This window comes from Ranitomeya variabilis, chromosome 5 (genome assembly GCF_051348905.1).
Source record: "Ranitomeya variabilis isolate aRanVar5 chromosome 5, aRanVar5.hap1, whole genome shotgun sequence".
Lineage (NCBI taxonomy): Eukaryota > Metazoa > Chordata > Amphibia > Anura > Dendrobatidae > Ranitomeya > Ranitomeya variabilis.
Window position 1 is genome coordinate 105,220,198 of NC_135236.1, and position 13,663 is coordinate 105,233,860.

The window sequence follows — 13,663 nt, forward strand, 5'->3', positions numbered from 1 at the left end:
TCAACACGCCAGACAATGGGAAGGACATTGGGCCAGACACTGGGCTAATCTCGAGGCAGGAGGCCCAACACACCAGACCCTGGGCCAACCCCGAGGTGGGAGGCTAAACACTGGTCCAGACCTGAGGCGGGCGACCCAACACACTCTCAGACACTGGGCCAGACCCGAGCGTGGTGACCCAAAACACCAGACACTGGGCCAGACTCGAGGCGGGCGACCCAACACACCAGACCGGTCAGACACAAGGAAGACGGCCCAACACACCAGACACTGTGCCAGACCCGAGGCGGGCAACCCAACACACCAGACACTGGACCAGACACTGAACAGACCCGAGGCGGCAGACCCAACACGCCAGACACTGGACCAGACACTGGGCCAGACCCAATGAGGGCGACCCGACACACCAGACACTGGGCCAGAATCGAGGCGGGCGGCGCAACACACCAGACACTGGGTCAGACCCGAGGCAGGAGGCTCAACACACCAGACATTGGGCCAATCCCGAGGCAGGAGGCCCAATACACCAGACACTGGGCCAAAAAACGAGGAGGGAGGCTCAACACACCAGACTCTGGGCCAGACACTGGGCCAGACCATAGGCGGGTGACCCAAGAGGCCAGACACTGGGCCAGACACAAGGCGGCAGGCTCAACACACCAGACACTGGGCCAGACATTGGGCCAATCCCAAGGCGGGAGGTCCAACACACCAGACACTGGGCCAGACATTGGGCCAATCCCAAGGCGGCAGGCTCAACACACCAGACACTGGACCAGACACTGGGCCAGACCCGAGGCGGGCGGCCCAACACACCAGACACTGGGCCAGACCCCAGGCAGGCCGCCCAACACAGCAGACACTGGGCCAGACACTGGGCCAGATCCAAGGCAGGTGCCTCAACACACCAGACACTGGGCCAGACCCGAGTCGGGCGACCAAACACACCAGCCACTGTGGGGCAGACCCGAGGAGGATGGCCCAACACTGGGCCAGACCCGAGGCGGGTGACGCAACACACCCAACACACCCGACACTGGGACAGACGCGAGGCAGGCGGCACAACACACCAGACACTGGACCAGACACTGGGCCAGACCCAAGGCAGGCAGCCCTACACATCAGAAACTGAGCCAGATCCGAGGCAGGTGACCCAACACACCAGACCCTGGGCCAGAGCCGAGGTGGGCGACCCAAAACACCAGACACTGGGCCAGACCCGATGCGGGCGACCCAACACACCAGACACTGGGCCAGACCCAAGGTGGGTGGCACAACAAACCAGACACTGGGCCAGTCACTAAGCAAGACGAGAGGCGGGCGACCCAACACTCCAGACACTGGGCCAGACACTGGGCCAACCCCGAAGCGGGAGGCCCAACACACCAGACACTGGGTCAGACCCGAGGCAGGAGGCTCAACACACCAGACACTGGGCCAATGCCGAGGCAGGAGGCCCAACACACCAGACACTGGGCCAGACACTGGGAAAAAAACTGAGAAGGGAGGCTCAACACACCAGACTCTGGGCCAGACCCGAGGTGGGCGACCCAACACACCAGACACTGTGCCAGGCACTGGGCCAACACCGAGATGGGAGGCTCAAGACACCAGACACTGGGCCAAACCCGAGGCGGGCGACCCAACACACCAGACACAGGGCCAGACACTGGGCCAGACCATAGGCGGATGACCCGAGAGGCCAGACACTGGGCCAGACCCGAGGCAGGTGGCCCAACACACCAGGCACTGAGCCAGATCCGAGGCGGGCGACCCAACACACCTGACACTGGGCCAGACCCAAGGTGGGCGACCACCAGACACTGGCCAGACCTGAGGCGGGCGGCCCAACACACCAGAAACTGGGCCAGACCCCAGGCAGGCCGCCCAACACAGCAAACACTGGGCCAGATCCGAGGCAGGTGCATCAACACACCAGACACTGAAACAGACCCGAGTCAGGCGACCAAACACACCAGACACTGGGCAGACCCGAGGAGGACGGCACAACACACCAGACACTGGGCCAGACCTGAGGCGGGCGACCTAACACACTCTACTGGGCAGACCCAAGGCGGGAGGCTCAACACACCAGACACTGGGCCAATCCCGAGGCAGGAGGCTTAACAGACCAGACACTGGGCCAGACACTGGGCCAAAAACCGAGGAGGGAGGCTCAACACACCAGACCCTGGGCCAGACCCGAGGTGGGCGACCCAACACACCAGACACTGGGCCAGACCTGAGGCGGGCGGCCCAACACACCAGACACTGGGCCAGACCCCAGGCAGGCCACCCAACACAGCAGACACTGGGCCAGATCCAAGGCAGGTGCCTCAACACACCAGACACTGAACCAGACCCGAGTCAGGCGACCGAACACACCAGCCACTGGGCAGACCCGAGGAGGATGGCCCAACACACCAGACACTGGGCCAGACCCGAGGCGGACAACCCAATACACCAGACACTGGGCCAGACCCGAGGCAGGTGACCCAACACACCCGACACTGGGCCAGACGTGAGGCGGGCCCAGACACTGGACCAGACACTGGGCCAGACGCGAGGCAGGCAGCTCAACACATCAGACACTGAGCCAGATCCGAGGTGAGTGACCCAACACACCAGACCCTGGGCCAGACCGAAGGTGGGTGACCCAACACACCAGACACTGGGACAGACCCGAGGCGGGCGACCCAACACACCCGACACTGGGGACCCAAGGCGGGCGGCACAACACACCAGACACTGGGCCAGACACTGGGCCAGACACTGGGCCAACCCCGAGGTGGGAGGCCCAACACACTAGTCCCTGGGCCAGACCCAAGGCGGGCGACCCAACACACCAGACCCTGGGCCAAACCTGAGGCGGGGACCAAACACATCAGACACTGGGCCAGACACTGGGCCAGACCATAGGTGGCTGACCCATGAGGCTGGACACTGGGCCAGACACAAGGTGGCAAGCTCAACACACCAGACACGGGGCCAGACATTGGGCCAATCCCGAGGCGGGAGGTCCAACACACCAGACACTGGGCCACACACTGGGCCAACACCGAGGTGGGAGGCTCAACACACCAGACACTGGGCCAGACACGAGGCGGGTGGCCAAACACACCAGACACTGGGTCAGACCCGAGGCGGGCGACCCAACACACCAGACACTGGGCCAGACCCTAGGCGGGCAGCTCAACACACCAAACACTGGGCCAGACCTGAGGCGGGTGACCCAACACACCAGATCCTGGGCCAAACCCGAGGTGGGTGACCCAACACACCAGACACTGGGCCAGACCATAGGCGGGTGACCTGAGAGGCCAGACACTGGGCCAGACACAAGGCGGCAGGCTCAACACACCAGACACTGGACCAAACATTGGGCCAATCCCGAGGCGGGAGACCCAACAAACCTGACACTGGGCCGCCCGGCACCACACACCAGACAATGAACCAGACAGTGGGCCAGACCCGAGGCGGGCCGCCCAATACAGCAGACACTGGGCCAGACCCAAGGCGGGCGACCCTACAAACCAGACACTGGGCAGACCCAAGGCGGGAGGCTCAATACACCAGACACTGGGCCAATCCCGAGGCAGGAGGCTTAACAGACCAGACACTGGGCCAGACACTGGGCCAAAAACCGAGGAGGGAGGCTCAACACACCAGACCCTGGGCCAGACCCGAGGTGGGCGACCCAACACACCAGACACTGGGCCAGACCCCAGGCAGGCCACCCAACACAGCAGACACTGGGCCAGATCCAAGGCAGGTGCCTCAACACACCAGACACTGAACCAGACCCGAGTCAGGCGACCGAACACACCAGCCACTGGGCAGACCCGAGGAGGATGGCCCAACACACCAGACACTGGGCCAGACCCGAGGCGGACAACCCAATACACCAGACACTGGGCCAGACCCGAGGCAGGTGACCCAACACACCCGACACTGGGCCAGACGTGAGGCGGGCCCAGACACTGGACCAGACACTGGGCCAGACGCGAGGCAGGCAGCTCAACACATCAGACACTGAGCCAGATCCGAGGTGAGTGACCCAACACACCAGACCCTGGGCCAGACCGAAGGTGGGTGACCCAACACACCAGACACTGGGACAGACCCGAGGCGGGCGACCCAACACACCCGACACTGGGGACCCAAGGCGGGTGGCACAACACACCAGACACTGGGCCAGACACTGGGCCAGACACTGGGCCAACCCCGAGGCGGGAGGCCCAACACACTAGTCCCTGGGCCAGACCCAAGGCGGGCGACCCAACACACCAGACCCTGGGCCAAACCTGAGGCGGGGGACCAAACACATCAGACACTGGGCCAGACACTGGGCCAGACCATAGGTGGCTGACCCATGAGGCTGGACACTGGGCCAGACACAAGGTGGCAAGCTCAACACACCAGACACGGGGCCAGACATTGGGCCAATCCCGAGGCGGGAGGTCCAACACACCAGACACTGGGCCACACACTGGGCCAACACCGAGGTGGGAGGCTCAACACACCAGACACTGGGCCAGACACGAGGCGGGTGGCCAAACACACCAGACACTGGGTCAGACCCGAGACGGGCGACCCAACACACCAGACACTGGGCCAGACCCTAGGCGGGCAGCTCAACACACCAAACACTGGGCCAGACCTGAGGCGGGTGACCCAACACACCAGATCCTGGGCCAAACCCGAGGCGGGTGACCCAACACACCAGACACTGGGCCAGACCATAGGCGGGTGACCTGAGAGGCCAGACACTGGGCCAGACACAAGGCGGCAGGCTCAACACACCAGACACTGGACCAAACATTGGGCCAATCCCGAGGCGGGAGACGCAACAAACCTGACACTGGGCCGCCCGGCACCACACACCAGACAATGAACCAGACAGTGGGCCAGACCCGAGGCGGGCCGCCCAATACAGCAGACACTGGGCCAGACCCAAGGCGGGCGACCCTACAAACCAGACACTGGGCAGACCCAAGGCGGGAGGCTCAATACACCAGACACTGGGCCAATCCCGAGGCAGGAGGCTTAACAGACCAGACACTGGGCCAGACACTGGGCCAAAAACCGAGGAGGGAGGCTCAACACACCAGACCCTGGGCCAGACCCGAGGTGGGCGACCCAACACACCAGACACTGGGCAAGACCTGAGGCGGGTGGCCCAACACACCAGACACTGGGCCAGACCCCAGGCAGGCCGCCCAACATAGCAGACACTGGGCCAGATCCAAGGCAGGTGCCTCAACACACCAGACACTGAACCAGACCCGAGTCAGACACTGGTGACACTGGGCCAAAAACCGAGGAGGGAGGCTCAACACACCAGTCCCTGGGCCAGACCCAAGGCGGGCGACCCAACACACCAGACCCTGGGCCAAACCCGAGGCGGGGGACCAAACACATCAGACACTGGGCCAGACACTGGGCCAGACCATAGGTGGCTGACCCATGAGGCTGGACACTGGGCCAGACACAAGGTGGCAAGCTCAACACACCAGACTCGGGGCCAGACAATGGGCCAATCCAGAGGCGGGAGGTCCAACACACCAGACACTGGGCCACACACTGGGCCAACACCGAGGTGGGAGGGTCAACACACCAGACACTGGGCCAGACCCGAGGCGGGTGGCCAAACACACCAGACACTGGGTCAGACCCGAGGCAGGCGACCCAACACACCAGACACTGGGCCAGCCCCTAGGCAGGCAGCTCAACACACCAGACACTGGGCCAGACCTGAGGCGGGCGACCCAACACACCAGATCCTGGGCCAAACCCGAGGCGGGTGACCCAACACACTAGACACTGGGCCAGACCATAGGCGGGTGACCCGAGAGGCCAGACACTGGGCCAGACACAAGGCGGCAGGCTCAACACACCAGACTCTGGACCAGACATTGGGCCAATCCCGAGGCGGGAGACCCAACACACCTGACACTGGGCCACCCGGCACAACACACCAGACAATGGACCAGACAGTGGGCCAGACCCGAGGCGTGCAGCCCAATACAGCAGACCCTGGGCCAGACCCGAGGCAGGCGACCCAACACACCAGACACTGGGAAAGACACTGGGCCTGACACTGGGCCAGACAAGAGGCGGGTGACCCAACAGGCCAGACACTGGGCCAGACACGAGGCAGCAGGCTCAACACACCAGACACTGGGCCAGACACTGGGCCAATTCCGAGGCTGGGGGCCCTACACACCAGACACAGGGCCAGACATTGGGCCAATCCCGAGGCGGGAGTTCCAACACACCAGACACTGGGCCAGACACTGGGCCAACACCGAGGTGGGAGGGCTCAATACCCCAGACACTGGGTAGACCCGAGGCAGGCGGCCCAACACACCAGACACTGGGCCAGACCCGAGGCAGGCGACCCAACACACCAGACACTGGGCCAGACCCAAAACGGGTGATCCAACACACCTGACACTGGGCCATACCCGAGGCGGGTGGCACAACACACCAGACACTGGACCAGACAGTGGGCCAGACGCGAGGCGGGCCGCCCAACACAGGAGACACTGGGCCAGATTTGAGGCGGGTGACCCAAAACACCAGACCCGAGGCGGGCGACTCAACACACCAAACCCTGGGCCAGACCGAGGTGGGCGACCCAAAAAACCAGACCCTGGGCCAGACCTGAGGCGGGCGGCCCAACACACCAGACACTGGGCCAGACCCCAGGCAGGCCGCCCAACACAGCAGACACTGGGCCAGATCCAAGGCAGGTGCCTCAACACACCAGACACTAAACTATGGTGGAATCGCATGTTTTTGGAGAAGTACCTTGACAAAAAATTAATACCTAGAGGTTTACGGGTTCGTGTTGTCCCCACCTTTCCGGTAGAGGATGATGATTTTGTGGCCAGGTGGGAAGAAACGTGCAGTAATTGCTCTAATACATTGATGCGTCTGCTGAATGATTTTAATGGTAGCAAGATAACTCAGCTCGATGCATCGATAAAAATTGCGGAGGAAGAATTAAAAACTGGTTGTACCCCTGAAAGGTTTTCCAGATTTAACAGTCGTATGGAAAATACGTTGGAGGATGTGGTTAAGAAAATTCATGAAACTCAAGCAAGCAAATTGAATCGCGATTTACGTGATTATGATAATAATCGAGTATATATGTGGAGGAAACCGTCACCACAGGGTCAACCGGTTAGACGTACTCCCTCGCAATCTTCAATCTCATCAGTGAGTGATCAGTCAGAAGTATCTGGGACATCTATGACTACGAGGTCTTCTAAGAGGCAGAGAGAATATAATTACCATCCTTACAAACGTCATGATTTTCGTTCCCCAGAACGTTATAAATCTGACAATAAGGTAATTAATTTGAGCAGTCATATATTTACGGACTCTGATTTAGCTCTACTTAGTAGGGGTTTAACCTTTTCACCAGCCGCACCCTTTGATGCCTTTACGGCTGTAAAGGATTTACATCTGTTTGCTAGAGCTTTGATATTTAAGAAGTATTTCTTTAATGGCAAACTTCTTGAATTATTTCCCACAGAGGAAGAACAAATAACGCTACGCATATTGGAGGAGCTTGCCATTGAGCATAATACCCTAGAGGGAGGTAAGGTGCCAGCAACAATTCGCCCTAAGTCTAAAAAATTCCCCCCTTTGTCGTCTTGCCCTAATGTTGAATTATTCGTTCAGCTGGTCACAAAAGAGTTCCTGGAAATACCCCATTACATTCATAGTGACAATCTCTCTAAGCAGGAGAGGGAGCGTCTGCGTGTCCTTCAAAAATTACCTGGGGTTGTCTTCAAGCCGGCGGATAAGGGGGGCAACATTGTTGTATGGCCTAAGACCCTCTATGAAAGGGAAGCATTCCGCCAATTAAATAACTCAACTTGCTACAAAAAGCTCACCTTTAACCCCTTGTCCGCCTACTTGACTCAGCTCCAGTCTATAATTACTAATGCCAAAGAAGTGGGGATTATTACCAACGAACTAGCTAGTGCTCTTATGGTAACAGAGCCCACTATCCCCACGTTTTACTTATTGCCAAAAATTCATAAGGACGCGCAGACGCCCCCTGGCCGCCCTATTATATCTGGTGGGGGTAATTTTTTAGAGAATGTTAATCGTTGGATTGACTCCAAACTCCAACCCCTGGTAGAAGAGTTGCCTTCTTTTTTGAAGGACACAGGTGACCTTCTTAGGCGAGTTGATGGTGTATTTTTGGACAATGATGTAACAATGGTTACAGCGGACATCGAGTCTTTATATACCAGCATAAGACACGATGACGGGATTAGGGCTGTTGAATTTTTCCTGGAGATGTCCAACTTACCCAGGACTATCCGAGAATTGTTGTTGGTGTTACTTAGATTCACACTGTCTCACAATTTTTTTACTTTTAAGGGGTCCTTCTTCCTGCAGCTCCAAGGAACGGCAATGGGGGCTTCCTTTGCCCCGGCTTACGCCAATCTGTTCCTGGGGCTGTGGGAGAGGGACCTCCCCCTGCTGGATCAGCCGTCGGCATTGTGCCGCGTCCTTTCCTGGACGCGGTACATTGACGACATCCTGCTGATCTGGCAGGGACCTGTTGAATGTCTTCAGGAATTTATGTAATCTCTGAATACGAATGATCAGAATATTTTTGTTACTTATAAGTTTAATAGTGAGTCAGTTGACTTCCTTGATGTAATTTTGAAACGTGACGATCATGGGGAAATTCAAACTAACATATTTCGTAAGCCGACTTCTACTAATTCATTACTGCACGCCACATCTTCCCATCCTGGTCACATGATCCAATCCATCCCTACCGGTCAATTCCTACGTTTACGTAGATTATGTTCCACTGAAAACGATTTTTTAATACAATCGGGGGATTTGAAAAATAGGCTAATTGAACGGGGTTATAGTAATCGGAAGATCAAAAAAGCATTTAATAGGGCAAAGCATTCATCCCGCCAAACTCTACTATACGGCACAAATACAATAAGAAAAAACGAAGATGCTGTCCGATTCATTACAAAATATCACTCTCATTTTCCCCACATGCGTCGAGCTCTTGAAAAATCTTGGCATATCTTAACAGCTGATTCTGTCATTTCTAGGTTTATACCTCAACATGCCTCTATCACGGCAAGGCGCTCTAGGAATTTACGTGATCACCTAGTCCACAGTCATTATGTGGGTGAACCTGTGACCACCTTCCTTGATATGGCGGCGGAGAGACGAGGGTGCTTTCCGTGTGGCCGCTGTGTGGCTTGCCCGAATGTGGAACGGTGTAATACATTCATTGATTCTAGAGGGACAAGACAATTTGAAATCAGGAAATGTATTTCCTGTACTGACAAAAATGTTGTATATTATGCAGTGTGCCCGTGCAATAAAATATATGTTGGCCTTACTACCAGGCAATTTAAAATTCGCATTAGAGAACATGTGCGAGGCATCCTTGCGGCCTCCACACAATTGGACATGTCCCAACTCAAGACTCTCCCCCGCCATTTCAAGGAATGTCATGGATGTGATGGTAGCCTAATTAGATTCCGAGGGATTGATAAATTAGAACCTGGTATTCGTGGTGGCAACATTTCCAAAAGACTTGCTCAAATGGAATCCAGATGGATTTGGACCCTTCACACTGTTCATCCATCTGGATTAAATGAAAATCTATCCTTTGCCCCATTTCTATGATCCTATCCTTGTTTGATATCTCGCTGTTTGTATATTGGAATGTCTATCACTATGGTGTTGTTTTTAATTGTTTTTAATTACTTTTAATCTTGTTTACTTCTTTAGTTGTTTCTGTGTTCTGAATATCTACCATCACATCCCTGCGTATTTTTATGCAGTACGCCTGTACCACCGCATGTGTCATATCATCTTTAAATTGGAGGCAGTCATCAACCATTATAATGACTATAAGGATATATCCCCTAACACGGAACCATCCCTCTATTTACTGAAGCAAAGTGGACATGGACGTTGTATTTCACTATTAATGCAATGTATATTATGTACTAAGACTTTTTCCTTTTCTATTTTGTGTCCTATTATGATTCGATATGAGGTTGGAGTAGGTATGGTCTGTGTGGTCACTTTCTTGGCATGCACGCACCGTCGTCTATTGTCTCGGCTACCCCTGATGGCCCTCGGCATCTTCCCATGATCAGCTGCACCGCGGTCATGTGATGCCGACGCCGTCCGGCGTCGCTGTTGCTTTGGAGACGCGCGCGTCATCTCCTGCCATGAACGTCACTTCCGGTCACGCGGGATTATCAGGATACCTTGGGATGGTATATATTCGAGCTATTGTGGTCAGTATGCAGGCCCCCCGAAGAAGGAAGGTCCGAAACGCGCGTCGGGGCGGACGCGCAGGGACCAGACCACACCTGAATACTCTGCACTACCGGTAATGCCGTAATTGTCATATTGTTTCGTGGGCTATTATCCATGTGTTCAGTACACCCTATTTTAGATACTGTCAGCTACTCTTGCGGCTATCTGCTATTACTACCATGATTTGTACTAGTGTACTTCATGTTTGCTAACCGATCTGAATACTCCCCTTAGCCTTGGGCCTCAAGTTTGAGGTTATTGGTATGGTGGTTAAATTTAACCCCTTACTATTAAAATTAGTGTTTGGTTGGCAGAACATATTAATATTACATCATATTTAACATCTTAATGTGCCATGGTCTTGGTCTCTGTGTGGCCCATTTTTCTGCACCATATGTGTTGTATTTCTTTATTACGTATCCCCCTTTTTCTTTTGTTCTCTGTTTTTATCTAATAAAATTTGTACTTTTTCAAATTTTTGGACCTGTGTATCATTAAGTTCTTTGGTTTTTTGCATATCATTTGGATGATGGGTCTGTGTACTTCCAGATCATTATACATGGCCCTATTATTTATTTAGGGAAAAATATTGTTACCATGTATGTCTGTCATATAAGGTGTTTATCTCAGACACGAGGCAAGCAGCCCAACACATCAGACACTGGGCCAGATCCGAGGTGGGTGACCCAACACACCAGACCCTGGGCCAGACCCGAGGTGGGCGACCCAACACACCAGACACTGGGCCAGACCCGAGGTGGGTGACCCAACACACCAGACACTGGGTCAGACCCGAGGCGGGCGGCACAACACACCAGACACTGGGCCAGACACTGAGCCAGACGAGAGGCGAGCGACCCAACACTCCAGACACTGGGCCAGACACTGGGCCAACCCCAATGCGGGAGGCCCAACACACCAGACACTGGGTCAGACCCAAGGCAGGAGGCTCAACACACCAGACACTGGGGCAATCCTGAGGCAGGAGGCCCAACACACCAGACACTGGGCCAGACACTGGGCCAAAAACCGAAGAGGGAGGCTCAACACACCAGACACTGGGCCAGACACTAGGCCAGACCATCTGCGGGTGACCCAAGAGGCCAGACACTGGGCCAGACACAAGGTGGCAGGCTCAACACACCAGACAGTGGGCCAGACATTGGGCCAATCCCGAGGCGGGAGGTCCAACACACCAGACACTGGGCCAGACCCAAGGAAGGCATCCCAACACACCAGACACTGGGCCAGACACTGGGCCAACACCGAGGTGGGAGGCTCAACACCAGACACTGGGCCAGACCCGAAGCGGGCAACCCAACACCCCAGACACTGGGCAGACCCGAGGCGGGTGGCCCAACACACCAGACACTGGGCCAAACCCGAGGCGGGCGACCCAACACACCAGACACTGGACCAGACAGAGGGTCAGACCCGAGGTGGGCCGCCAACACAGCAGACACTGGGCCTGATTCGAGGCGCGTGACCCAACCCACCAGACCTGAGGAGGGTGACCCAACCCACTAGACAATGGGCCAGACCCGAGGCGGGCGACCCAACACACCAGACCCTGGGCCAGACCCGAGGCGGGCGACCCAACACAGCAGACCCTGGGCCAGGCCCGAGGTTGGGGACCCAACACACCAGACCCTGGGCCAGATCAGAGGCGGGTGACCCAACAGGCCAGACACTGGGCCAGACACGAGGTGGCAGGCTCAACACACCAGACACTGGGCCAGACATTGGGCCAATCCTGAGGCCCAACAGACCAGACACTGGGCCAATCCCGAGGCAGGAGGCCCAACACACCAGACACTGGGCCAACACTGAGGTGGGAGGCTCAACACACCAGACACTGGGCCAGACTCAAGGCGGGAGACCCAACACACCAGACACTGGGCCAGACCCGAGGAAGGCAACCCAACACACCAGACACTGGGCCAGACCCGAGGTGGGCGGCCCAACACACCAGACACTGGGCCAGACCAGAGGCTGGCAGCTCAACAGACCAGACACTGGGCCAGACCCAAGGCAGGCGACCCAACACACCAGACACTAGGCCAGACCCGAGGCGGGTGACCCAACACAGCAGACACTGGACCAGACACTGGGCCAGACACGAGGCGGGCAGCCCAACACATCAGACACTGGGCCAGATCCGAGGTGGGTGACCCAACACACCAGACCCTGGGTCAGACCCGAGGTGGGCGACCCAACACACCAGACACTGGGCCAGACCCGATGCGGGCGACCCAACACACCAGACACTGGGCCAGACCCGAGGTGGGTGGCCCAACACACCAGACACTGGGCCAGACCCGAGGTGGGTGACCCAACACACCAGACACTGGGTCAGACCCGAGGCGGGCGGCACAACACACCAGACACTGGGCCAGACACTGAGCCAGACGAGAGGCGAGCGACCCAACACTCCAGACACTGGGCCAGACACTGGGCCAACCCCAATGCGGGAGGCCCAACACACCAGACACTGGGTCAGACCCAAGGCAGGAGGCTCAACACACCAGACACTGGGGCAATCCTGAGGCAGGAGGCCCAACACACCAGACACTGGGCCAGACACTGGGCCAAAAACCGAAGAGGGAGGCTCAACACACCAGACACTGGGCCAGACACTAGGCCAGACCATCTGCGGGTGACCCAAGAGGCCAGACACTGGGCCAGACACAAGGTGGCAGGCTCAACACACCAGACAGTGGGCCAGACATTGGGCCAATCCCGAGGCGGGAGGTCCAACACACCAGACACTGGGCCAGACCCAAGGAAGGCATCCCAACACACCAGACACTGGGCCAGACACTGGGCCAACACCGAGGTGGGAGGCTCAACACCAGACACTGGGCCAGACCCGAAGCGGGCAACCCAACACCCCAGACACTGGGCAGACCCGAGGCGGGTGGCCCAACACACCAGACACTGGGCCAAACCCGAGGCGGGCGACCCAACACACCAGACACTGGACCAGACAGAGGGTCAGACCCGAGGTGGGCCGCCAACACAGCAGACACTGGGCCTGATTCGAGGCGCGTGACCCAACCCACCAGACCTGAGGAGGGTGACCCAACCCACTAGACAATGGGCCAGACCCGAGGCGGGCGACCCAACACACCAGACCCTGGGCCAGACCCGAGGCGGGCGACCCAACACAGCAGACCCTGGGCCAGGCCCGAGGTTGGGGACCCAACACACCAGACCCTGGGCCAGATCAGAGGCGGGTGACCCAACAGGCCAGACACTGGGCCAGACACGAGGTGGCAGGCTCAACACACCAGACACTGGGCCAGACATTGGGCCAATCCTGAGGCCC

At 57.4% G+C, this 13,663-nt stretch overlaps 1 long non-coding RNA gene across 2 annotated transcripts in view; it reads left to right on the top strand.

Annotated features, from left to right (window-relative positions):
• The window catches only part of LOC143775221 (uncharacterized), a 119,271-nt gene that overhangs the window by 56,505 nt on the left and 49,103 nt on the right, over positions 1-13,663 (top strand). The window contains exons 3-4 of one of the 2 annotated variants that reach the window (XR_013215598.1): positions 7,544-7,609; positions 9,796-10,684. This is a non-coding gene — a long non-coding RNA (uncharacterized LOC143775221). Of the gene's footprint in view, positions 1-7,543; positions 7,610-9,795; positions 10,685-13,663 lie in introns of those variants that run through there. The other variant, XR_013215597.1, reaches the window with a different exon arrangement.